Source organism: Maylandia zebra, linkage group LG4 (assembly GCF_041146795.1).
Source record: "Maylandia zebra isolate NMK-2024a linkage group LG4, Mzebra_GT3a, whole genome shotgun sequence".
Lineage (NCBI taxonomy): Eukaryota > Metazoa > Chordata > Actinopteri > Cichliformes > Cichlidae > Maylandia > Maylandia zebra.
In genome coordinates this window covers 28097266-28122203 of record NC_135170.1, presented here as the reverse complement: position 1 = coordinate 28122203, position 24938 = coordinate 28097266, and the positions used below count along the sequence as shown (strand labels likewise).

At 37.1% G+C, this 24938-nt stretch overlaps 1 protein-coding gene across 1 annotated transcript in view; it reads right to left on the bottom strand.

Annotated features, from left to right (window-relative positions):
- elfn1a (extracellular leucine-rich repeat and fibronectin type III domain containing 1a) overlaps positions 1-24938 on the bottom strand; it is an 82675-nt gene that overhangs the window by 7150 nt on the left and 50587 nt on the right. Inside the window, exon 2 of the mRNA XM_004552230.3 lies at positions 19431-19511. The gene's annotated coding sequence lies outside the window, so the exon portion shown is untranslated. The remainder of the gene's footprint in view (positions 1-19430; positions 19512-24938) is intronic.

The window sequence follows — 24938 nt, the reverse complement described above, 5'->3', positions numbered from 1 at the left end:
TCTATATTAATTTGAACACAGTTAATTATGTAGTTACTAGCCTTTCTAATTATTTACGCCGAACTTCAATATCATTTTATTGTATAGCGTAGTTAACACGAATTATATTGTGAGAAAACTAACTGGACTTTAATTATGCAGATACTACAACCAAAATATAAACTACAAAAATCTTCTCAAGTTTGCTTATTGTGGGGAATTAGGGGTCACCTGGAGTGAGAATGTGCTTTTGTGTGTTAGAGGACATGGCTCTACACACCACACTCAAGTAGATGTGACAGTTTATGGCAGAAAGAATATACTTCAACTTGAAACCACACATGCCACTGTGGATTTAAAGACCATTCATGCTGTAATTTGACCTTTGTGTAGGTTTATCACATTACAGTCACACTATTTGTAGTTTTGCTTATCATACACTCTACACTCAGGGGTGCCTCCAGAATTTTTTCTTTAAAAAAGATGAGGGCGACTAAAAGTCTTGGGTGGCACACCAAAAAACATAATTTCCAGTTTTGGAAATGTCTGGCCGGGTGGCCTGTGCTCCTCCTGCCCTCCCCGATGGTGCTCCTGTCTACACTAAATAGTAATCCCTAATCTGTTGCCTTTTTGTCTTTTAATAGGATGAGCATCAATAACCATGTGTTGTGAGGCAAATACTTTAGGTCATAATAATGGCAGGAGTGTAAATGATGGCTTACCATTCAGTTAGCGTACATCCTCATGTCTCAATTGAATAACTGTCTGCCTGTAATGACTTTTACTTGCTGCTAATTTGCTTTGTGAATTAATTTGTGTGAATGTAAGTGTTGCCAAATTATGTTTAGTATATTTTTTTGTTTAGTCTTTCAAGGGAAGGAAAAGCCGTGATTTTACTGTATGCAAGTATGTAAGTAAGTTGGAGTGGGTGATGGAGATTCATTTTTCCTGAGGACTGTGTGGTAGGGTTATGTAACATGGTGATAGAGAAAGATGTGTTGTCTTGGGTCTGGTTAAGGTTAAGAAACGTCATTCATCCATCCATTTTCTTTACGCTTATCAAACTTAGAATTGTACAGGAGCTGCGGCCTATCCCAGCTGACTTTGAGTGAGTGGAAAGGCACACTCTGGACAGGTTGCCTGTCCATCACAGGAAGACAAGACAAGCACACACTCTCACATCCACAGCTATAGCCAAGTTAGAATCACCTATTAACCTAACATGGATGTCTGTGGGTGGAAGCTGGACTACCAGGAGAACACACAGATGTAATCAGACCTGGCCAAAACCTTCTTGTTCTGGTGAGTGTAGTACTGTACAGTGCCCATGGTTGAAATTCCACAATTGAAGCTCATATATTACAGAATGATTTTTCTGCATGTTTTCATCTGTTCCAGCTCTGAATTATTTCAAAAATTGAAAATACACAGCATACTGATAAACTGACATTGGACATTAGTACTGTTACCCAGGGCTTTGTATATTTAAAACTGATTTAAGTTGGTTTAGCACGGAGGTGTCAAACATAAGGCCTGGGGACTAGAATCAGCTTGGCATGGATTCCAATCCGGCCACTGGACAAGTTTGGAAAATGTGAATGGGGGCATACATTTTCTACAGGCCTCCTCCATGACCATTCATACTACACCAAAGTAATTAAGTAATTCATAAACAATTAAATGAAAGAAGCAAATGTTGTTTTTTTCACTATCTAATATAGATTTTTTTTTCTTCAAAACAGGTCCCAAAAAACAGTTTTCTGTGAATTAACAAAAAGTTCCTGCGTTATAATTACAACCCATTTGCCCAATGAGCTACCAGAAATACCAAAATACCAAAGATTTTATAAATGTAATTTAGCAAATTTATTAAAAAACTGGAACATAATGTTGGAACTGTGTTTATTTTTATTTTTATTTTATTTTATGTTATATTAATATATCCAAGGAAATAAAAGTGTGGTTAAACTTTACAGTGGCCGACTTACGATCAAAGTGGGCAGCATGTTGCCCAGACAATAACATGGCTTTGATATCTGTGGCCTAGAGGATGAGATTATATGTAATTTTAAATATACACATTAGCCTGTTTTTCCTTTTATAGTTGATAAAATCGCCAGGTACAAAGCTAGTATGTTTTCATTGTCAGTTCAGCATTTCCACGACATTATTGCTCGACCAAATGTGTAGATGCAGAGCACAGCAAGATGTTTACTGTATATATGGAAACAGGGCTTTGAATTACCTCTCATAATATTTTGTTTAGTGTCAGGCAGTTTGAGGATTTTATGCTGTTTCACAATTGAGTTCTATTTATTGATCTTTCAAGTTATGTCCGCAAATCTGTCCTTATAATCACTTAAAAGCAAATGGCTCAAATTTTATTCAAAAATGCAACAAAAGACATCGTTTTGCAACACAAATGAAGGGCAATTTAGGTGCAGAGAAACAGTTTTCAATTACAGTTCTCCTTGGTTCACACAGTACTAAGCAATTATCTGCAATGAGGCTAAGATAATCAAGTAAAAGCACTACTCAGCTATTCAAGTGCAGATAAAGAGCAGAAATAAATGCTGTGGTGGAGGACACTGGAACAGAATGCCAAAGGCTGCCATTACAAAACCACCTTCATGATGACAAAAGAGCAGTGGCAGAGGAGCATTGAAGAAAAGAACACTGAAAACCCCTGGGAGGAAAGAGGTTCCAAATCAAATGTTCCATGAAATGAATATGAAAAATACAGCTCTGCAGAATATCTGGTGATTTTCTAAGGAAAGGCTGTATTTTTATTTCTTGATCCACTATGGCAGACATGGAGCTCATCTGATCTAGGAACCAACTTGTGACATACAGACTCTTGGTCAGGACTGCTAGGTGAATGCACTGGGTATTATTTGGTAGGATTTTCTAGCATGCTTGGTTAACAGTGCAGCCATTGGTAATTTTCTCCTACTTTGTGGCCTTTTCCTAAAAATGGCCAAGTTTTTTCATCCATCAACCTAACCAAAGAGTGGGTAAAAAAGAAAGTGTATATTAAAAAGAAAGAACGAAAGAAAGAAAAACAAGGCACAAAAACAAGCCCTCCCACACAGGGCATAAGCTTCTGTCACCTAGTTGACATCTGTGTGATTTTATGCCAACGTTATCATACCTGCCACCTCATGGGGACTTTTTGGGTCTTTGCTTTCTCTGCCCAGGGTGTCAAGAAACCAGCGCCGAAGGGCATGTTGTATATATCTCAGAGATGCCAATGGCTTTGTCAAAAATTGTGATATTTGATACCCTGAGAATTAGACCAAGCTTGACCTAAACTGGCTCACAGCATGGCATTGGTGTTAGATTATTTTAGACTCTAAATTGAAGTTTAGCTTTAAATTTCCTTTAGAATGCATTACTTGTGTTTTGTTTATCCGCCATGACTCAATTAGATGAGCCTCCAAATGAGTCACTGCCTCACCACTGAAACCAGTGCACAAATTAGAGCCATGCTTGTTCCCCTTGTAAGGGTAAACACAACCATGGCCTTATACTGATAGTTAATACTGCAACTTTTAGTTAATAAAACATGGATTTTGCATTTAAATATTGCATAATATTTTACTTATTTGTATCCCAATGTATCCAAAACATATGGCAATAAAATCAAAGCCTGAGGTGTCAAGTTGTTAAGGGATAAACAAAGTAAGCTACATTAAAATTAATTTTTTGAGCTTTAGTTTCATGCAAATCACTCCATACTGTATATTCAGATCTCTACAGCAGTGTACGTTGCTTTGTGAGTGCTTAGGTCTATTTGCCACCACAGACCCACTTTCCATAATGGCAGCAATCTGTATGGTCCAGTGCTAGCCCTGAGTGCAGCAGGCCAGAACACCCAAGGCATCAGAGCTGAGTATATTCCCCTATCAGACACAGGCAGCCATTCCACAGTCTCTTTTCCATTTAGGCTTTATGCACTGGGTAATGAAAGCTTTTCTTTTTCTTTTCCTCTTCTGTGGATAACCTATTGAAACCCTGGTTTTGAAGAATGATTCAAACACAGCTTTGTAAATTTCTGTTCCAGTTGCTCGCTGCATCCTCACTTCTACTCTGTAAATGTTGGCTCCTTTTTCATGAAAAAGGTTACAAAATATGACAATACAAAAGCTGCTGTACATATAGACAGATGGGGACCTAGCCTGTGATTTTTGGTGGCCTATAAAACAACTAAATCTAAGAAAAGGAATGTGTCTGTAAAGTTATCCAGGTAGATGCCGCAACAGGTAAAATGTTGAGAGGATTGAAGTAGCTGGAGCTGCAATGGAGCTGGACTCTCTCTCATCTCTAACATAGAGCCTAAGCAGTGCTTCTCTTCCACAAGAGTCAGTGCTTCAAGGCAAACTTTGACAAAAGCGTCTGAAAGTCACATGGACAAAACAATTCTTGAAAATAGTTCACCACTCTCCCCACAAACATTTTATTGTATGCAAACCCACAAACACCTCACCACCCACTCTGGCTATCTCTGTCTGTCAGTCCCCTTCTGTTTGCCGCTGTGTCTGTCCAAACAATTTCCCTCTGCATGCTAAACAAACATTTTTCCTTTCATTGTCCAGGTTTCTACAAAAGTATGCTATCAAATTATCTGGTTTTAGAGTTTGTGGGCCCCACTTGTTCTTGTTTCGCCTTTTATTTCCTATTTGGTCTTTGTCATGGTGAAGGTGCCCCAGTCTCGGAGGGCCCTCCTCATCCATACCAATGATTGCCTTTTATTTGATGTTATTCAAAATGCAGGGACCATCTTGGTGGGACTGAAAAATGTGGCAACGGGAAACCACAAGTGCAAAATCAATTGAATTAAAATGGAACTACTTCTCTTGGGGAAGGGAACCATTACATTTTACTGGGCTTTTGAATTGCTTAGACGCAGTGAGAGCTTATATATTTTAGGTTATATGAGAGGATATTTAACTCATACATTGATTACTTTGAGATTATTGCCTGGAAAAAAGAGCTGATATTTCTGCCTTTGTTGAATACTGTTAAAAGTTCCATATGACCTCCTTTGGTGGTAAAAAAAAAAAGATAATGTGAAAAAATTCCATGTTTGATAAGCAAACTGAACTGATACAGCACTGTAGCTGGACCAAGATAATAAAAGATCATCAGGAGTTTAGCAACCAAACTACCAAGGTACATCTAAAGGCTCCAGTGTACCCATTGCAATGGTTGCATTGCAATGACCTCTGTAACCTCATCTCAGTCACTTATATTAAATGCAGGAATCTATCAATAGATAGATAATATATATCTACAGTGGTCCCTCATTTATCGCGGGGGTTTACGTTCTAAAAATAACCCGTGATATGTGAAATCCACGAAGTAGCCAACTTTAATTTTTACAATTATTATAGATGTTTTAAGGCACAAGTGTCGAACTCCAGGCCTCGAAAGCTGGTGTCCTGCAGGTTTTAGATGTGTCCTTGATCCAGCACAGCTGATTTAAATGGCTAAATTGTCTCCTCAACATGTCTTGAAGTTCTCCAGAGGACTGGTAATGAACTAATCATGTGATTCAGGTGTGTTGACCCAGGCTGATATCTAAAACCTGCAGGACACCGGCCCTCGAGCCCTGGAGTTTGACACCCCTGTTTTAAGGATGTAAAACCCCTCACTACACTCTTTATACACTTTTCTCAGAGAGGCACAAACACTTTCACACTTTTCTCTCTTGTTTAAACACTCTCAGAGTTCAAACCTTTGTAGAAAAACAAGTCCAGTATTATAGAATCAAAAGCACCCGCGGTTGCCTTTGAGGCTGCAAAACGTTTCGTCGACATTGTTGTGTTTGTTGGGGAGAAAACTTACAAACATACAGTACGGCACTTCAGAATCACACTGCTAGTGATCGATGATTTATGAGTGCATTGACACAATGCGCTTTAAGAAAAAAAAAAAGCATGCAAAATTGCACCCCAAAAAATTGCGAAACAGCGAGACCGCGAAAGGTGAACCACGTTATAGCGAGGGACCACTGTATATATATTATGACATCATTGCCTGGCAATTACATTTTTCTTTTACTTGCACAAAAAGGCCAAACAATATTTATCTGTAGCACTACTAGTATGTACTGGTAAGAGTTATACAGTATGAAAATAAGTAATTTAAGAAGAGTAGATGTGTTTTCTGTTTGACCTCCCTGGTTAATTGAGGTTTTTTTAATCACATAGTTTACATTAGATGTATTGGGATTACATGTGGATATTATCAGCGTTGGAGTGTTGTTTCAGACTCATCTGAATAGCTCTAACAATACTATACATGTTTTATATTTAATAGGGACAAGTTTGATGATCACAATCACAAATGCACCTTCACTTTAGCCAATCAGAATGGCAGTTCTAGAAGGGGAGACTGATGTATCCATGTACCCATCAATCTGGAAACCTACTGGCTAGGCAGCAGTAAAACTATTCTGTTATCTTGGTAGGAACTTTGACTCTTTGCCAGTCATTATTTAAGTGATGAATATAAAGCTAAATTTTTGTCACACCAGTGGTTTCCAGACTGCATTTACTCTTTCGCTCAAACATCACTGTTAAATACTACTTGAACTGCAATAAGATTAAAAATGGAAACCAGAAAGCTGCTTTTAATTAAAATGTTGTCTTTGCCTACATATTCTGAATATTTATATGCAGATATTTGTTTAAAGAAAACATATTTATATATGCATGTGCTCAGTTTAGATTGTTTGAGGTATAGCAAGGTTGCCATGGGTAGAATCATCGGTATCCTGCATTGTGTTCTGCACTATTATTTCTAAATGTAGTGTGTGGACATTTTAGATTTTCTCCTCATTCATGTGTTGAAACTTAAACTGAAATATAGTAAAAATTGTATTACTTCCATTGATTAAGCTAGAATGACAACAATAAAAACTAAGACTTATTCTAATAGGTATTTAAAATTCAGTTCAATTACATTCTGTTTTATTTATGTGCACAAAATCACAACAACAGTTTCCTCAAGGCACTTTATATCGTAAGGTCATAACCTTATAATAATAAAAAGAAAAAAGCTTACTGTCACATAGTGAGAGTGGAAAAAAATAATGTAAAAATGAAAAAAAAAGAGATTTAAATAAAAACCAAGAAGAAGAAAGAGAAAGACAAGCCAGAAAAAGCTGAATGAACACAATTCATGTCTCCTGTCTTAGCATCCTAGAATTGTTTATGTTTTCCTGAAATTAAATCAGACATAAAATCTTATAGCTGCCAATTAGTACTGGCCCCTGCTAATTAGCTCCAAATTAGCATTGGAATAATTAGTATTGCAGAAGTATTGGTTGATTTCAATTAATGCTGATGATACATTAGTGGTAAATGTCAAATAACATATCCTTTTTGGTTAATTAAAGCCTCAAGTGCAAAGGTTGGGCTTATACACACATGCACAGGCATCCTGAATTTTAACTGCCTCTTGGTCTATTCAAAAGTTACATTCAGCTCTCTTCCTACTTGGTATTCCACACAGGTGTCATACTTTGTAAAACTTTAAATGACTTACTGCCCTGCCATCTCTTGTAAATTCCCAATATCTCACTCTATTGTTCTTCAGTGTATCAAGAGTCCTTCAGCAGGCTCATGACCTAGTACGATTCAAGCTGAGACGAGAGCAAAAAATCTCATTACAAACTAAAAGCTCCACTTTGGGTGACACCTCTTATAAAGATGATAAGCCACGGAGAATGGCGTGGAATCACACTGCGTTGATGGAAACAGATGCATCAGTGAAACCCTGCAGGAGAATTAAAGCAGCCTAGGACAACAGTTGGCAGAAAACACAAAAGCAGAAACTGTATCCTGTCCAACTATCCTCAGCATCTTGAAGTGCTGTGATCTCTGTGCCGCAGAATAAAAAATTCCATCCTATAATAAAACCATAACAGGTCAGCTCTACAGAACGCATGCTGAACAGAGGAAAAGCAACTCGGCTATAGAGAGCATTTATCAAACGGACAGGAGAGAAGTAGAGTTTAATTTAATTCTGTGTTTGAGAGTAAGATACAACTTGGAATAACACCTAAAGGTTTAAATGCAATTTTCCAGGCCATCAACTGACCATCAACTTGCCACGTTATTCTGCCCTCCAAGCCAAAGCATCTGTCAGCAATGTCTCTAGCTGCTGACTCATGACATATTGAACTAAAGTAGGAGCTCCTGTGCAGTTCTGAGCATGACATAAAGTTATGCAGAATTTACAATCTATGAGGATTCAATTTACCTGCTTTTTGTTAACTTCTTTATAGTTTTAACGTTTACAGAAATGATAAAGTTCACATGTGCTGACAAAATCTGACAGATAAGACGGCAGTTCTTATCTTTGTCAATTGCCTTGCCATGCTCAGCAGAGGTTTCCCCACCAATTAACCTTCAGGAAGAGACAGTAGCTAATTCAATTATACTGGACTGCGGCGCCGTGTTTCTGAGTGACAGCTCAACCTGCCTTGGTGCTCTGATTGACAAGTTGTGAACCAGAGCAGTCATTCCCTGTGCTGAATGTTTATATCTGTGTGACCCAGTGGGCTACCTGACACATTTAGGAAGAGGACATTATCACTTTCAGATTAGCTCCATAAAGACAATGCAAGACGAGTTTGACTACAATAATCTACATAGTGGGAAGTTAGTTTTGGTATCAGGAAACTATAACAAATTTACCTTCTTCAGCAAATTTGACTTTTCAATCACTCAGCTGATGCTTTGAGGCCTGTGCCCAAATGTAATATTCCCTTCATGGCTGTTGCACTTAAGCATCTGGTGCTGAGTGACAGCCAGTAGGAGCATCAGAAAGAACAGATTTATTGAGAACATGTTGTAATCTGTTATGCAAATGAACTGTGTAGTTAGTGGCCAGAAAGATAAAGTGATTATTACTTGATATGATTGAAATCACGACTACATAGTCTCTCATGATCATTTCTTTCTGCAGAACACAAAAGTCCATTACGGATGGACAAGGTGGTAAGAAACAAAATCAATTGGTGGTAGCAAGGATGCAAGAAAAATGTAACTTTTGTAGGCACTGAAACATCTGCGATGAGTGCAAAAATGAAAAGGAACACCAGGGTGGCAAATGGAAACAACCACCTTGTGTGATCGCTACTCTAAGAAATAAAACGATCCCTGCCTTGAAAGGAAAGTTATTGTTTCTGACAGGACAAACTCTCTCAGGCTCAACAAGGGGCAGAGGATGTAATGCTGAGCTTGTGCTCTGCTATCAAAGGAGTGAAAGGCATTTTGGTCCACCACAGAAAACATGGGTGCAGACTGGAAGGAGATTGCAACAAGAGATGATAGCTACACTGCTGGGAGGACTTTTATCCCTGTTAGTATGCAGGATGCAATGGATAAATCCACAGAGAGCAAACATACATTTTGGATGATAAACAAATAAATGCTCTAATGATAGTGTCGCACAATTTGCATTTTTACTGTTGATGTCCATTTGAATTAACTTGCACATGCATAATGAGGAGTACTTGCTTTGCTATATTTTGAACTATTTCTTCATGAGGTTAAAATATCTTAAGTTATAGGTAAAAAATAGAGGTTAAAAACACTGCGTGTTGTGATGTAATGTGAGTGAGCCCCCTGTGTGATAGGCATTAAGGTAGATCTCGCTCTAGTTAGAGAGCCATTGCAGTCAGGCTTTTAACACCAGCCTCAGTCACCACTATAGATAATACAAATGTTCCAAATTAAAATAAATGCCTCTCTTGCAGACTCTCCTCATCTGTGTTGTATTTTGCATACTTCTTTTAAAGTACTTATACAGAGGTGTGCAGTCACCAAATGTCATCTGTGTCATAACCTACTAAGGGAAAGAGACAAAGGCAATTATCATTCAGCAGAGTCGAAAGGTCACATGACAAGTCACATTACACAGTGGACATAGACAGATGGTTTTGTGATGTGATTAATCATTTCACCAATGCAGGCACTCTGCTTTTATGGTGCTCTGTTGAAGTGATTGCTTTTAGTCATGATCATAGACTTTAAACTGTCAAACTGTCAGATAAATATGCTTTTTTTTCAAGATCCAAGTACGGCAGGAGCCTTGTAACATTAAAGCAAAGCTGAAGGTCTAGATCACACTTTGCAACCTTTATTAGTACATAAGGACTAGTGCTTCATTGCTATGTATTTATTTTTTGTTTGGTTAAAGGTCAGTCAGAAATTACGCTTTACTGGATGGAAGAAATCTGACAATGCGATGCCTCAGGAGAAAGAAGTGTGCTCATGGTCACCTGATGCATCACTTTAAGAGCTGGGAGAGTGAGCATTCTTCCACTGATGAGCTGCTTTTTGGTCACCGGGTCATGTCTGGAGAACAACCTCCCATCAGTGTTGATATCAAAATCGAAATCAGATTAATCTGTCATAGAAACTGAAGTTTGAGTTTCACTGTGTCAGTCACTGTCACGGTGAAAAACAACTACAAGCAAGTCACCAGATCCACGGAGCTATCTAAAAACACTGGTCAGGCTAGAAAGCTAACAGTCCTTCTAAGGAGCCAGACTTAATGGGGACAGCAGCCAAATGTATTGAGTGTATAGTCTGCACTTTTCTACGGTTGGAAATTTTTAAGAACCACTTACAGTGATGATAAATACCAATAAAATATTAAAAGTGCAACAACTGTTCCTTTTCATATTAATAAAGATATATCTAGTTGCTTGTAAAAACCACAGGGAGCCACTAGATGTGGGCAAAAGAGCAAGATGAAGCTCCAGAGCCACCTGTGACCTGTTCTCTTTCCCAGGGCATTGCTAAATGCAGTTTTGCCAAAGCCAATGGTGTATCATACTTATGGGTTACTTTGGCGATGCTACAGAATCCACCTGATTGTGAGAACAGTCTGTCAGTTCTCCTTTCAATATGCAGCATTACTTTTCAAAGGGGCATATTTTAATCCAAACCACTTTCCTTTTTGTAAACCTAACCAAGTAGTTTTTGGCATCAACACCTAAGCACCAAGTCAAAGTGTAAATAAAAACCAAATGAAAATTAAATGAATCACTGACTCAAATAAATTGTAAAACACAAAGGAGCGAACAGGATGCTGAAACAAAACAAATTTATTTCCATCTCTTTTAAAAAATGTGAAAAGAAGTGATGCTCTAGGAATTTTATAAAGCTAGATCCTCTCTGGCCTGTTCAGCAAAAGTACTTGCCGAGTATAAAGCACAGTTGCAAATTTCTTAAAACATTAATTAAATACCAATGTAACAAGCATCATATTCCCGCTTTCTCCACTCAGTTACATCTCTTAAATCTGGTTTTCAAAAGCAGTGTACTCATTAACAAAAAACAGCTTCTTTGTGGCTTGCTTACAGTATGTTTTATCACTGAAATTTCCCGTACAGGCAGGGGGTTTTGTTTTCAGTTGACTCACTAAATGAGTGGCATGTAATAAGATGGAAGAACTGAGGTGTCATTATGGGAAAAGTCCCCTGTCATGCAGAGAAAGGTGCTGCAGCATTTCATCAGCGGTGTGGAAAAAAAATCATTAGGGAGTCTGTAATGAATGGCTGACAGCTGTCTGTCAAAACTGGGCTTCCATGTTTTAAATTCTATTCATTTTCTCCATGATTGCTTTTCTCATTGCCGAGTCACAGACTGGTTTCCTGTGCACATCTTTATTAACAAAATAGAGGGTTTAATTAAAATAATGGAAATGACAATATAAGAACAAGCACTGTGTTGATTGGCTTTATGGTTGACTTGTAAGTATGTTTGTCGGGACTGTCAACATTTTGGAATCATGCATTTGTTCCAGTTTGTTTTTGCTCTTTTATGGTGAATTTAATATAATCTTGTCTTTGGACAGTGTGAATGAGAAACCTGCGGTTTGAATAAATATTTCCTTTGTTTCCATTTTGCTTCAATGAGATTGTACATCTGCACGTTTTATGTAAAATCTGACAACATGCAGTTACGCTGCAGTATGCATGCTTCACTCAGATGCTAACCTGAAAGTAAAGCACTGTAGTGCTGCTCCAGAGAGAAAAACACCCCCAGACTTTAAATATTCTCACCATCGTGGTTGCCGGTTGGTTTGATACATTGAATTATCATTATCTTTCTTGCTTGTCACCCCTTGGTTGCTGCCATAAATCTCAAACTTGGACTCATAAATAGGACTATTTTCCAGGCACACACTGTGAAATTCTTGTCTGTGTACTTGGCCTTGTTCCCCCTCCTCAGAAGTAGCTTAGCAGCCAATATTGGTTCCTTTGAGACCACCGCTACTTCTTTACAGGATTTTTCCTGATCATAGTCTCACATTCTACATTTTTCAAATTATCTATGCATGCTGAAGATGCTTAAAACATCTCTTAACATTGCTCTTCTGAAGGTGTAGGCACTTTTAGTGGATTTGATTATTTTCGGGTGCAACTGACCCATTTGCTGCAAAGCATTTTGAAGTGAAACGACCCCTTTTGAAATTTTACTTTTGTTTTTAATTTTTTTTAACACAAGTCTATATACAAAAGTAGTAGAAGGTGTACAGGATATTGGCTCATGTATATTTTTGATTTCAGTGGTGCAAATTCTAAAGCAATATTTCTAATAGATATATCTCATCAACAAATTAATGTACTGAGGTATCATCAAGTGAGTGAAGTGATTACTAAAACTGCAGTGCATTAAGGCTGATGACAGCCTGGGAAAGGCAAGTGGATGAGTTAATTTATGGGAAATGCACCAATAGAGAATTGCAACAGCACCACAGAAGATGCAGCAGTTTGGGATTTTCTTTTATTATGCTATAGCACTGTCATTCCCACCAGTAATGTTATCAAAGGCCTAAAAAAAGCCTTTTTATCTTTCAAATATGGTTGGTTCAGTCATATTCAGAGAATACAGCACGTTGCATCAGTCTTTCCTCAAAGACCATAATGATTTAAAGAGACTTTGGTCTCACACATACTCGCTGCAGTATGTGTTACCAGCTTGATGTCCTGGCAACTAAGTAATCAATGACAAACCAAAGCCATGTTTACGGTCAGTTGCACTTCTTTCCTCTAGGCATTGATCACAACATAGTGTACTCTGCCCATGCACATCACAGCCAACGTAAGGTTTAACAGGCCAAACTGATATCAATGCTTTGAGGAAATTACAAGAAGGGTTAAACTGCTTTGATAAGGAGGGAGCCCAATCACTGCCGACCATATGGATGTTTTATAATCACTTTATGTGACTAATTTAAGACTCCCTCAAGATCCATGTCTCTCACTAGCTAATCCATGATGCTCTTTACGGTAATCCATTCAAATAACTCTTCTCTAGCACTATCAATTAGGAATGCAGGTTAATGGAGGAGCTGGCACTATACAACTTGATAGGGCTAGCTGTCTAGGTAGGACAGTGATCGAAGACTCGATATTCAGAATCCTGTATCAATTTTGATTTAGATTTTCACAATAGAACTAAATTTCTGTTGAATTTCTGAGAAATTACTATTAAAAGAGGTTGGTGCAGCTGTAAAACTAAATCCTAAGGAAAAGGCAAAGGGGTTTAACAATCAATTTAAAAGAAAGATTATCCCTCAGTGTGATTTAGATGTTTCTTCCTTTCGTGCTCACTGCAAACCCAGCACAAATCAGTGAAGTAAAACCACATACGTCTCTACAGAATCGAGGAAATATGGGTGCCCTAAAACAATATTGCTCTAGACATTCTTTTCAAGAATAAAATAATTAAACTGGGAGTTTTGTGGTCCCTCTCCAACTCTGAACTCACAGATCTGTCACTTGAAACTCAGCAGACCCACATCTTTTATTGACAGTGGTTAAAGCATAGCTGCACTCCTTTTTTCAATGGCTGCCAAATTTGTTTTAGGATAGCAGTAAATAACAAGAGCAGATCAGCTTACTATGCTCTTTGCATAATATGGTTTAAAATTTATACCCTAGCAATGGGTAAAGAAGTAAAAAAAATAAATGAATCTCTTTAGCTGCACTTGAAAGGCAGCAAGGATTTAATCAAGTCAGTCAATTGATCACTGCATGCTTGATGTTGGGATTTGATGTTTGGTGCCTATTAAAACTGTTTATCCTTATATGATTGACAAGAATGTATATAAAGGATAAAGGACACTTAAAGACCCGTTGCCTTTGAAATTCTGGTTTTGATTAAAATGACATAAATCCACTCCCACTTTGAAGACAAACAAACAAAAAAACTGTTTTAAGGAGTGTTTTACATAAAAAGTACTAAAGATGATTTCTTTGGTAGATAAAAGATGAGAGTCACTATCCATTTAGGTGTTACCTCATACAATGAATGGCTTGTCAGCGGCACATCTAATTGATGACACAAAAAACCAAGGAAAACATCTCTAACAATGAAGGAAGCTTTATTATTGATGACTCATTAATTTTCTACAGAGTCATTATTATTATTATTATTATTATTATTATTATTATTATTATTTAATCTACTTCATTTAAAGATTGCATAGTCTTGTTTATTAGGGTTTGATTTGTGGAGAGTTATTAGGTATACTTTGAAATGATTACAAATAACTAAAATTTGTATTCATTTTTGTTTTTTCTTTAAAGGTGTAAGAATATACTGACCTAGTTTTGTTATGTAAATTTGTAATTAATTTTACTGGAGAAGCTTTTGGAAAGTGATTGGTTTATTAGCTTATGGACCCTCCCATTAATCAAGAGATTAAGAGCACCCTGGATGGGTGTGGTAAAGAGGTTTTTTGTTTTTTGTTTGCCAAATGTCAGATGGGAAGACGGGAGGGTTAGAAAATGATTTTTGAAGTTGTTAAAGCAAATTAAGTTAACTTTCGTTTAATTTTAAGTTTTAAGAAGTTATTTGACTGATTTCTGTTTATAATTTTCCACGAAATAAACGGCATATGACGGCATAACAATGGAGTCAGAAGTGCGTTCTAAAACAAACCTCCCGTTGCCACCCACAGCCTTTTCTTGGACTTTTTTGGTGTTTGGAACGTAAAAGGCCGCGACATATTTTCTTCATAGTGCCTGGATCACTTGTACCACAGCAGTTATTTATCAATCAGTATCAATATTTTTGTATACATATATGTATGTGTGTGTATTTTTTTTTGCTAGTGTGACTTATGTTTTCCTTAAATATGTCATTTGAGCATTCTGCATTCAAACTTCTATCAAAGCAATCTATAAATAATATTTGTTTACTATTATTATTATTATTATTATTATTATTATTATTATTATTATTATTATTATTATTGTTATTTAAATGCTATTAAGAGGTCATAATTACATTAAGGTCCTGTTGTTCAGAAAATGTCCTTTTCTCACCTGTGAATACACCAAGAAGGCCAGTCATTCACGTGTATTGTGCATGTATTTTTAATTGTGAAATTACCAACACATATAATTTTATTTTAGACACATTTTACTCATTTCGGGGTTTTTTTCAACTACTCATTTCAATTTGTTTAGCTCTTAGACCCCTGCCTCTACTCTTGTTCGGGGTAGGGGTCGAGGCTATAGTCAGCACGATATACTAAAAGGAAACTGATGTGATATTAATACACATTTTCATAACAGATCGTTAAACACAACCTTCTTTCAAGTCACTAAAAAAACATCAGCACTAATTGTTTTCTAACATGCTAACAGTAATGGACCAATTATGTCCCGAATGTACAGCTCAAAATGTAAATTAGTCATGAAAAGCAATGTATCTTTTCATGATACATGAGCATGAATTTTTAAGTAACGTAGTTCAATAGGAAGCATAAATTGTATTAGAATTTCATATTTTGTCCTTTGAAACCAGGCGAGTGTGACTGAGAAATCAAAGCTTTAAAGACATTGTTGCATTGTTAACCCAAATCCTGATCTTTTTCTAAGCCAGTAGTTTTTATGATTAAACCAAACCAAGTTTTTGTTATTTGACTACAATATTTATAATTAATTACATATTTTAAAAGAATGGAAATAAATGGAAAACTGGGACAGTAGTCCAGTAATGTAAGACTTTTAGAAAAATGCTATGCTACACCAGCAACCCATCCAGCCTCGTAATGTAGACTTTTTTTGGCTTTTAAATATAGAAAATATTGATTTCATGTACATAGACATTAATCATTGCGTACCAGACTAGGCTGATGAAAGGCTGTGTTCAGTGACACAAAAATATATGGAAATTTGGATTGTGGAATGTGAAAAAATGTCAAATTCATCCTTTTAAATAGTCTGAAGGACTGAATTAAATATCTAATGTACTTTATTTTTTTTTTTAAATCTTTTTACAGGCATGTTACAAAATCGCTGGAACACCAACATTATTGCAACTTCTTACACATGTTAGTACAAATTTAGCTGCCAATATGTAAGTGAACATGTTTACATATTGACTCAGTAGAGTTCATATTTCCGTCTATGCAATTTTTGTGTATTTTCACACAATTTTTGCACCAAATACAGTATGCTTTTGAGTTGGATGTAACAGTCTGTCAGAGCCTTTACGTTTATACAACTGGACCACAGCAGTAAAGCATTATTACAGCACCTCATCTGCCCACCCTCATTGCAATGTCAGAGGAAAATTGTCACTGTGTGAACATGGCCCATAGGGCACTTCCCTCCTACTCTCTGTTACATGACAGACAAGCTGAGTAACTAGTGAGTCAGCTAAGTTGAAAGGTTCTGCAGGTTATGTAAATATATATTGCAAGGAAGTGAGTCACTGATGATTCTGCATCTCTTTTGTGAAGGGCCACTTAATGAGTTCTAATTTTTCATTATTTTTCAGTTTTATCAGAGCAAGAAAGCATAAATAAATAAATGGGAATTATCATGGAAGGCAAAATTATACCTTTAAAACGGTCAGAAAAATGTCAGAAACGTATACTGTGATCATGAAAATCACCAACTTCAGTAAGACTTTCTATTCAGTATAACATAAGTGAGGTTGCAAAAATGCTTCTCCAGTAGGATCGTGATAAACAAAGTAAAAAAAAGAAAAAAGGTCCCAGTAGGGGAAAACCATAAGATTATACAGTATGAGGTAAAACAACTCTAATCAATAGTGTGATACAGTATCACTGTTATCAGACTGTAGATATTTTCATTCCCATTTTTGCGATGATAAATTATTATCCACTGCAACAACCAGGCTGGTGTGTGTGTGTGTGTTTGTCTGGGTGTGTACTATAACAAAGGCTGTTTCTAGTATTTTGGCAGGTGTTTGTATCTGCTGGTCTGTCTAGATTCACTGAATATATTATTAAAAAACAGCAACATTGTGATAAGGTATTTTATTTAAATGAGTTCAAATATGGCTTTGTCCCATGAATATGAAGCAATGGGACGTAGAAAGTGGACGTTGAGGTATAAGGCCACTGACCATACTTCTTCAAGGCCCTGTCCATTTTAATGTATTTATTTTAATGCAGTGTTAATATAGGATATACTACTATGCAAAGGTTTTGAGCCACCCTTCACATCTGCAGATATACTTGAAACTATACAGCAAAACACAATTTGTGTACCTCTAACAAGCCTGAAAGTCAACATTCCCTATGATATCGCTATGACGACCTTTATTATTCAGCACAGCCTAAACTTTCTTAAATAAGTTTCCTTGTAACTTCTTCAAGTATTCTTCAATAATCATTCTACAGGCTGCTTGAAGGTCATTTCAAAGCTCTTCTTTGAAAGTTGTCTGACTTTTGTTCTGTTCTCTGTTAAGATAATCCCACATTGCCTCAGTAATGTTGAAGTCCATATTGGGGATGTGAATTCATGAATTACAGTGTTCTATTATGTGTTTTTCTATTTTGTGTTTAACCCTTTAAGACCTACCATAGAACCAAGTCCGCCAGAGCTTATAGTATATTTTTACATGCTGTGGAGCCATTTTTTGGAGCATTTTAAGTTGCTATACATCAATACAACCACTATAGCCCAAAAACTTGAATCAAATAATATGTCTGCATTAAGTGCATAGTAATTACATAAATTGCAAAAAAGTGCAATATAATACAAAAAAATTTAAAATCGTTTTTGTTTTTTTAACATATATTTCTAGTTAGAGAAATTTAAGAGGCTTATCCCTCAAAACTGTAAATACAAAAAAGTTGCACAAACTAGTTTCCCACCAAAGGAAATTTATTTTAAGTGTCTTCATAGTTTTATTTTTGAGATACACCAATTTTCATGTACTGCAGGAAAAATGAAAAAATATATTATAGTGCAAATTTGCAAAATAACAGCATATGCATCAAAATAAAATATTTCCAGCAGTGCAATATGAGTCCTCAGCATCCCAGAAACGACACAGAAAGTCATAAAGTCAAATAAACTTTTAAAAACACAAGTATAGGCTCATGAGGCCACGATGGTAAAAAACCACATTTCCGCAAAATGACGTCACTTCCGCTTTCGGGCAGGTCATGCCGGACATGCGATAGTTCACGCTGATGGACATAGGAAGTGTTACAAACAGCTGATCGGATCGGCAAAGCGTGTTTCTGTGCTTTTTATGCAGTTTTTGAAAAGCTATATGTGGAAGGAAACTGTGACCTAGGACAAGCTGATGGCATAAGATGTAAGTACAACTCCTCCGGTTTCATATGCAAAAAAAATTATTGTGCTAGCTTACGTGGTTGCAGTGCTACCAGGATTTAAAAATAGTTACGCAAAATGGAGCGTGTCCGCTCCGACCGGCTTTAAAGGGTTAACTGCATTGGCAGTGTTCTTGGGATCATTGTCATGCTGATGCAGATGGTATTTCATGGTGGGTCAAAATATGATGGTACTTCTCTGGTCATAATTCAGTGAATTTTGACAAGATCCCCAACAACACTGACTAAAATCCAGCACCAAACCCTGACAGAGCCTCTACCATGGTTTACAGACTTCCAGCTTTAATGGTGGGGAGTCCCAGATTTAAACCTAAATCTGGGACTCCCCACCATTTGACCTTAGAACTGAAGAAGCTTCTCGGATGAGAGGTGAAACGTCTTCAAGCAACTTAAAGAAGTCCAGACGCTTTTCTTTGCAAGCTCCTTTGACTACAATGACCTGGATGACTGAGAACCTTCACAGACATATAGATAGATAGATATACATATAGATATATAGATATAGCCAGAAAGGCAGAAAGAGCGAGAGTAATCAAGTATGGACATTTCGGGTCCATATTTTTGAAAAAAGATAATTAATTTAAAAAAATTGAGATGGTGAAATGGTAAAAGAGTTGTCCACTCTCAGAATGACATGTCCTCTGAGTAGTTTGTCTTTGCTACTGTACTGTTCTTGTCATGCATATTGACCGGTGGATTAGCGATGGATTGCCTGTTATCCTCTTAGGAGGTGATTGCTCATGCAGCACTCGAGTTGACTCAAGCTATGTGAGACTGTACCAAACACCTGCACTTACCACTGTAGTCTAGGTTGAAATCCTCAGCGAGGGAAAGCATCCCTGGTGTCCTCCAGCAATACAGATGTCTGCAGATGTCAACTGAGGAACAATAATTGAAAGAGAATCATGTAAATATTTCAATTTCAACAAAGAGGTTCATAAAATTGATTTTTTTATGTCAGTATGTCAACCATTTAACCTTAAGTCAACATCTTAATAGAATCCATGGATACCATTCTCAATGAATCATGAATAAAACAAAACAAAACAAACAAACAACAATAACACCCCCCCTGCTTGTTCACCTTCATTTGGCTTATAGTCTCCAAAATGAATTCAGCTGCATGAATATATGTATTTTCTTTTCAAGAATTAGAACTACCTCATTAACCTTATCTAACAAGCACAAGCTAATGAAATCCTCTGTTTCAGTTTCCGGTCTTGCCAAACTTAGGCTCACTAATTAATCAAACATCACCCTCCACCCCATCCCCCATCGTCTTAATGACTGCCTATAAAGCAAAATAGAATATTCTACACACATTGCCCAGGGGAAAGCAACTTGTGCACAAATTCATGCATTTTTATTGGAAGTTAAAATAAAGAGAAAGAAAAGCTTTACACTCAAAAGAAAGCCACGCTTTGTATTCGCTGCAATAATCAAAACAGAAGGAAAACACAATTTCTTCATCCTTTGTCCATGCCTCATCCGTGCTGGTATATTTCTCTGTTCGCAATGCAAGGCTGCAATTTTCACACTTACATAAATATTAATATCTACATAAGCAAGCTCTAAATGACATTTACACTCAGTATTCATGTTACTCTAAGCAAACAATTCTTTGTTCTCATCTCTTGTGATTCAGAGTGTATAACATGTTGGGTCAAATGAAAAGCACTGGAAAAATCAAATCTCCAACAATCAGTTATGGAAAACGGCAAAATGGCTAGATTTTCAGTCTATGAGAGGACAATAGATAATGTGATCCAATTAGTGGTGGAGGCTGCTATTTGCATTCCAGTGAAAGGGGTGATAGTTAAAGTGGCCCAAGACAGCTGCCTTTCAGCAAAGACCCATGACAACACAAAAAGCAGCGGAACCAAGAGAAAGGGGGAATTTGGGAGTCTTTAGCCGTATTCTTTTAATTACTCATCATAATGACTCCATTTAGCTGTTCAATGACCCATTTTATGGCATTGAACAGGCATGGGAAGCTCTCCGTCCTTGGCAGGGTCAGTCCTGCAGCTGCCCCTGCTGCCATCTTTCAACCAATAGGGAACATTTTCCCTACACTGGGCTCTAACAGTCAGGTAGCTCAAGAATTCGCTCTCAAATACATTCACATACGCACACTGGCTTCATCACCACAAATTAGATATGCACCGAATGTCACTCCGCGAGGGAATTCAGTTCAAAGAGGTGCTCATTATATGGAAGACAATAATTATCAAATGCGCAAAACATTCATGAAGAATAAAGATAGTTTGTCGTGTTGGCACCTGCCATGAAGCTGGCAAGGAACAAGATATGCAAATAACTAGTTTTTGTTTTGTTTCTGCAGTGAATTGTTTAAAAAAGTTTTGCAACAAGACCACCTACAATTCTTTGTTAAAGACAAAGTCTTGTATTTAAAAAAAATGCAAAATAATTAAAAATCTAGATATTTTCATTTAAAGCTCCAACCTCCATTGTTATTCTTGTTAATATCAAAGATTGAACCATTGCACTAATAACAGGTTACTTAATAAAGTAAATTATGGCATAAATGTCAAGTTTTCATCATATATGTATTAATTTTAAATAATTTTCCCATCTAGACTTAAATGTTGGGATGCAAAGTAATATTCCTACTTGTTGTTAACAGAAAGTCTTATTGTTTTACTTTTTTCTTGCTTTTTATGCAAGAAGATATATTTGAAGATTTGTCAGGTGGCAGCCCTGGAGGTAGGGATGAAGGAGGGGAGGTGCGGAGGTGGTGAAGAGAAGCAGACCCCATATGGTCGCGAGAAGCTGGATTTTCTGGCACATCTCCAGGATGCTGACCCAGAGCGTTGGAAGGTTGAGCATTGGCACCAATCTGACTGATTTTTCTCAGCTGCTGACGTGCAGAGGAGCACACATGGATATGAGTACAAAAATAGCTTGTATCGACCACAGCGTGACGCAACTGTTCAGAATTTAAATCATTGCCATTTGTTTCTGTTCCATGTAAACTTTTTCCGAGATGACTCATACAGTTTCAATGAAAATAAAATCATGAAATGATTTATGCTTTTAAGACAAAGAAAGACTTGTCACAATAAAAGAGTGCTGTATGATATTGTGTATAAATGATGTTTCATGTAATTTCATTTTTTTTGTACTATTACTCTCTTAAGTGAAAGCTGTAAAATAAAAATACTTTTTAATGCTTGGAGAGATTCTCCTACTGTTTGCAGTCTGACATATAAAGAAAAAATGACAAGTCAAGTTCCAACTGCTTCCCTCTTCTTCTTTTGTAAAAATACAAATAATCTTGTTGTTTCTGTGCAGTAGCAGCAAAATGAATGCCTTAAGTGGTTTGCAGAGAAAGGTCTCCACATTAGCACTAAAAAAGAGACAGTAGAGAGATAATAAATAATATTCTGATTTTGTAATACATAAAAGAACAAGGAATGACCCAGAAAACGGTTATAGATTCTCCAACTGGGTGATGTCTCTATTCTCCTTGAACATCAAGAACTCAGTTCTATGATTTATATATTAATTCACAATGGCAACATCAGACATAATGTATCATGGCCCTTAATGTCAGCAACAGTAAGCCCTGTTATTGTAATCCACCATCAGCACCACCTCAGCTCATCTCACTGTTAAATCATAGGAGGCCACAATGGCTGGAAGCTGCTAGGCATTCTTTAACATTTAGTTTTACAGTCTGATTACAAAGTGTACAAACGCTTCCTGATGAGCAGCTCCATGTTTGTCAGTGACCTCAGTGACAAAGACCTTGGTGGGAGAATAAATTCACACAAAAGGAAATCCTCCAGGTTCTTTTGTCTGGAAACGCTCGGTTGGTTTAGGTTAGGGGTTTGCTTTGTATAGGAGAAGTGGTAGGGTGTTTGATGTCTGATTCAGCTCAGTCACAGAAGCCTAAAGAGCAGATCGTGACTCCCTGATAACCCACTGGCAACCTCTGGTCACTGGGGGAAAATGTGTTGTATTGGAAAGATGGTACCTCTTTGTGATTTGGTCAGTAGCAGATTGCCATGGTTGCCCATATTTGGCATGGAAGACAGCAACTTGTCTGCAAACACCCGCTTCCTGCCAGTGGTAAGACTTGAAAAAGTGGCAGAAAAGGAGTCCATTGACCTTCAAAGTAAAAAAGTTGCTCCTCTCTGCTTCAGCCGACATCTCAAAAGGCTCACCAGTTTCACCTTAACCCATTTTTCACTCGTGACCCAATTGCCAGATGTTCGCTGACCAGTCACTAGCCTAGTGTGGCATGGGGCTAATTTTAACATTTATATTCTCATACACATTTTCACAATTCTAATAGAAAGACTGCATTAAAAAGTTATAAATGTTACTTTAACTTTTGAGTCCACCTTCAGTGGAGCAACTCTGAAAATTAAACTGGTTCGAATTAACTGCATGTAGCTGTTACTCTGGCCAGTCCAGAGTGTTTCCATAAAGACATGATTTCAGCTCTTGCTCTGCCTCAAGAGAGTCGTCTCAAATGTTCCATTCCTGGATGAACCCTGTGGGCATCAGGTGGCAGCTACAACCATCTGCAATTTAGAGAACATGTCCTTAGAAAAGTATTGACCTTAGTACCTTAAGCTGTAGACAGCTATGTATGGCATACAACTTGAAAATACATTAAAACGAATGGAAATGAAATAGTTTTGTGAAGTTCAACTTAAAAATATGGACCATGTTATAAAAAATTCAAGTTCTTAATTGTTCATGATTATAAAGTCAAGCTGCATAGACTGACAGTTCTGATAAGGTTATTTTGTCTTGTAATATAACACATTTACTACTACTGGCTAAAGGCCAGATCTCACTCTGAGCTTGTGAGAGGTGTTAAGATGTGACAGGAGTCTTGCTTTTCAAAAACTGTACACAGGAATTACTATGAGTCACATTTCCTTTTATTACATCAAGACATTTTTTTATTTTGATAAGATGACAAGGTTATGCTGGTAAATACATTTTTCTGTTATGTACTTCCAGAGCTGTCATTCAGCAAGCGCTGAGATAATTTAGTTGCTCTTAAAATCATCCGAAGTAGGGTGGAGGAGGCACAACCCATCTTTGTAGCCCAACGCAGTCACAAGCAACAGCCCTGCAGTGAGAAGCAGACTAGCTAAAAGTATCGCTGCTCTTTAAAACTTCCACTCTGATGTAGAAAGAGACTGTGTGATAGGAGGTGTTTCATGAACACTGCACTGTGAGTCCATTTAGTTAAGCTTCCTGACTGCGTTGGTGTTGGGCAAGTGGGAACTAAAAAAAATGAGTGCAGGAAACCATCACCTGAGGCTGTGTGCAAATCTAAATTCAGGTGATTACACTATAGCCAAGCTTTCCAACCTACCATGAAATAACTGAACTAGAGGGTGAAGTCATTAAATTTACATATTGTCTGGTAATACTTGGGAGGTGATTTCTAGATTTTATATCTCAGTTACTAAGTCCCATTTAAGCCTAAAGGTAAGGAAGTGGAAAGTTTCACAGCTCGTTTCCTCTACAGAGGAAAGTATTTGCTACCTGTTAAAACTACAAACAAGCCCTAAGCAAAGCAAAAACACACACACACGTAAAGCACGCACACACACACACACACACACACACATGGAAATTCATCCTTTCATTTAAAAACTGGCCCATGTGCATGTGTATGAAGACAGAAAACTTTGAAATTGCATTTCTAAAAATAGACAGGCATACTTACTGTGCCCTCAACCCCTATCTACAGTAAAAAACACATTTGGAGACAGAATGGGTTTCCTGATAGCTTCATGAAAGCAAGATGTTGGTGTGCTGTTCCCTCACTCATTCAATATTAAAGTAGCATGGCATGCTGTCTAGAGCCACTATAATGATGTTGTAATGGGTTTACAGAAAATGGAACATGGCTTTGCTGCTTACAGTTTTTCTTAAATGCTTTGGTGCATTTCTCGCAATATTTTTGAAGTTGTCAGCTCCGAAGATGCATTTCCCTTCAAATCCTAAAACTTTTAATTAATCTGTCTGTTTTTGTGTCAGTGAATACATTATTGCGACAAAAATCAAAAGGTCCTTTGGCAATATGTAAACCAGGGTGGGTTTATGCATATTTAATATTTGAAATATTTACATTTTCTTTGTCCAATGATCGAGTCTAGAAGGCATTTCTCATTTTTAATTGAAAAATTATTGTCCCACATGTTTTTGCTAATATTGGACAGTGCACTTGACAATAACTTTTCTAGGGAGCATTGTCCTCTTTTATGTGTCAAAAGTAACATTATTCAAATGCTGATTTCCAGTGTTGGGTTGGC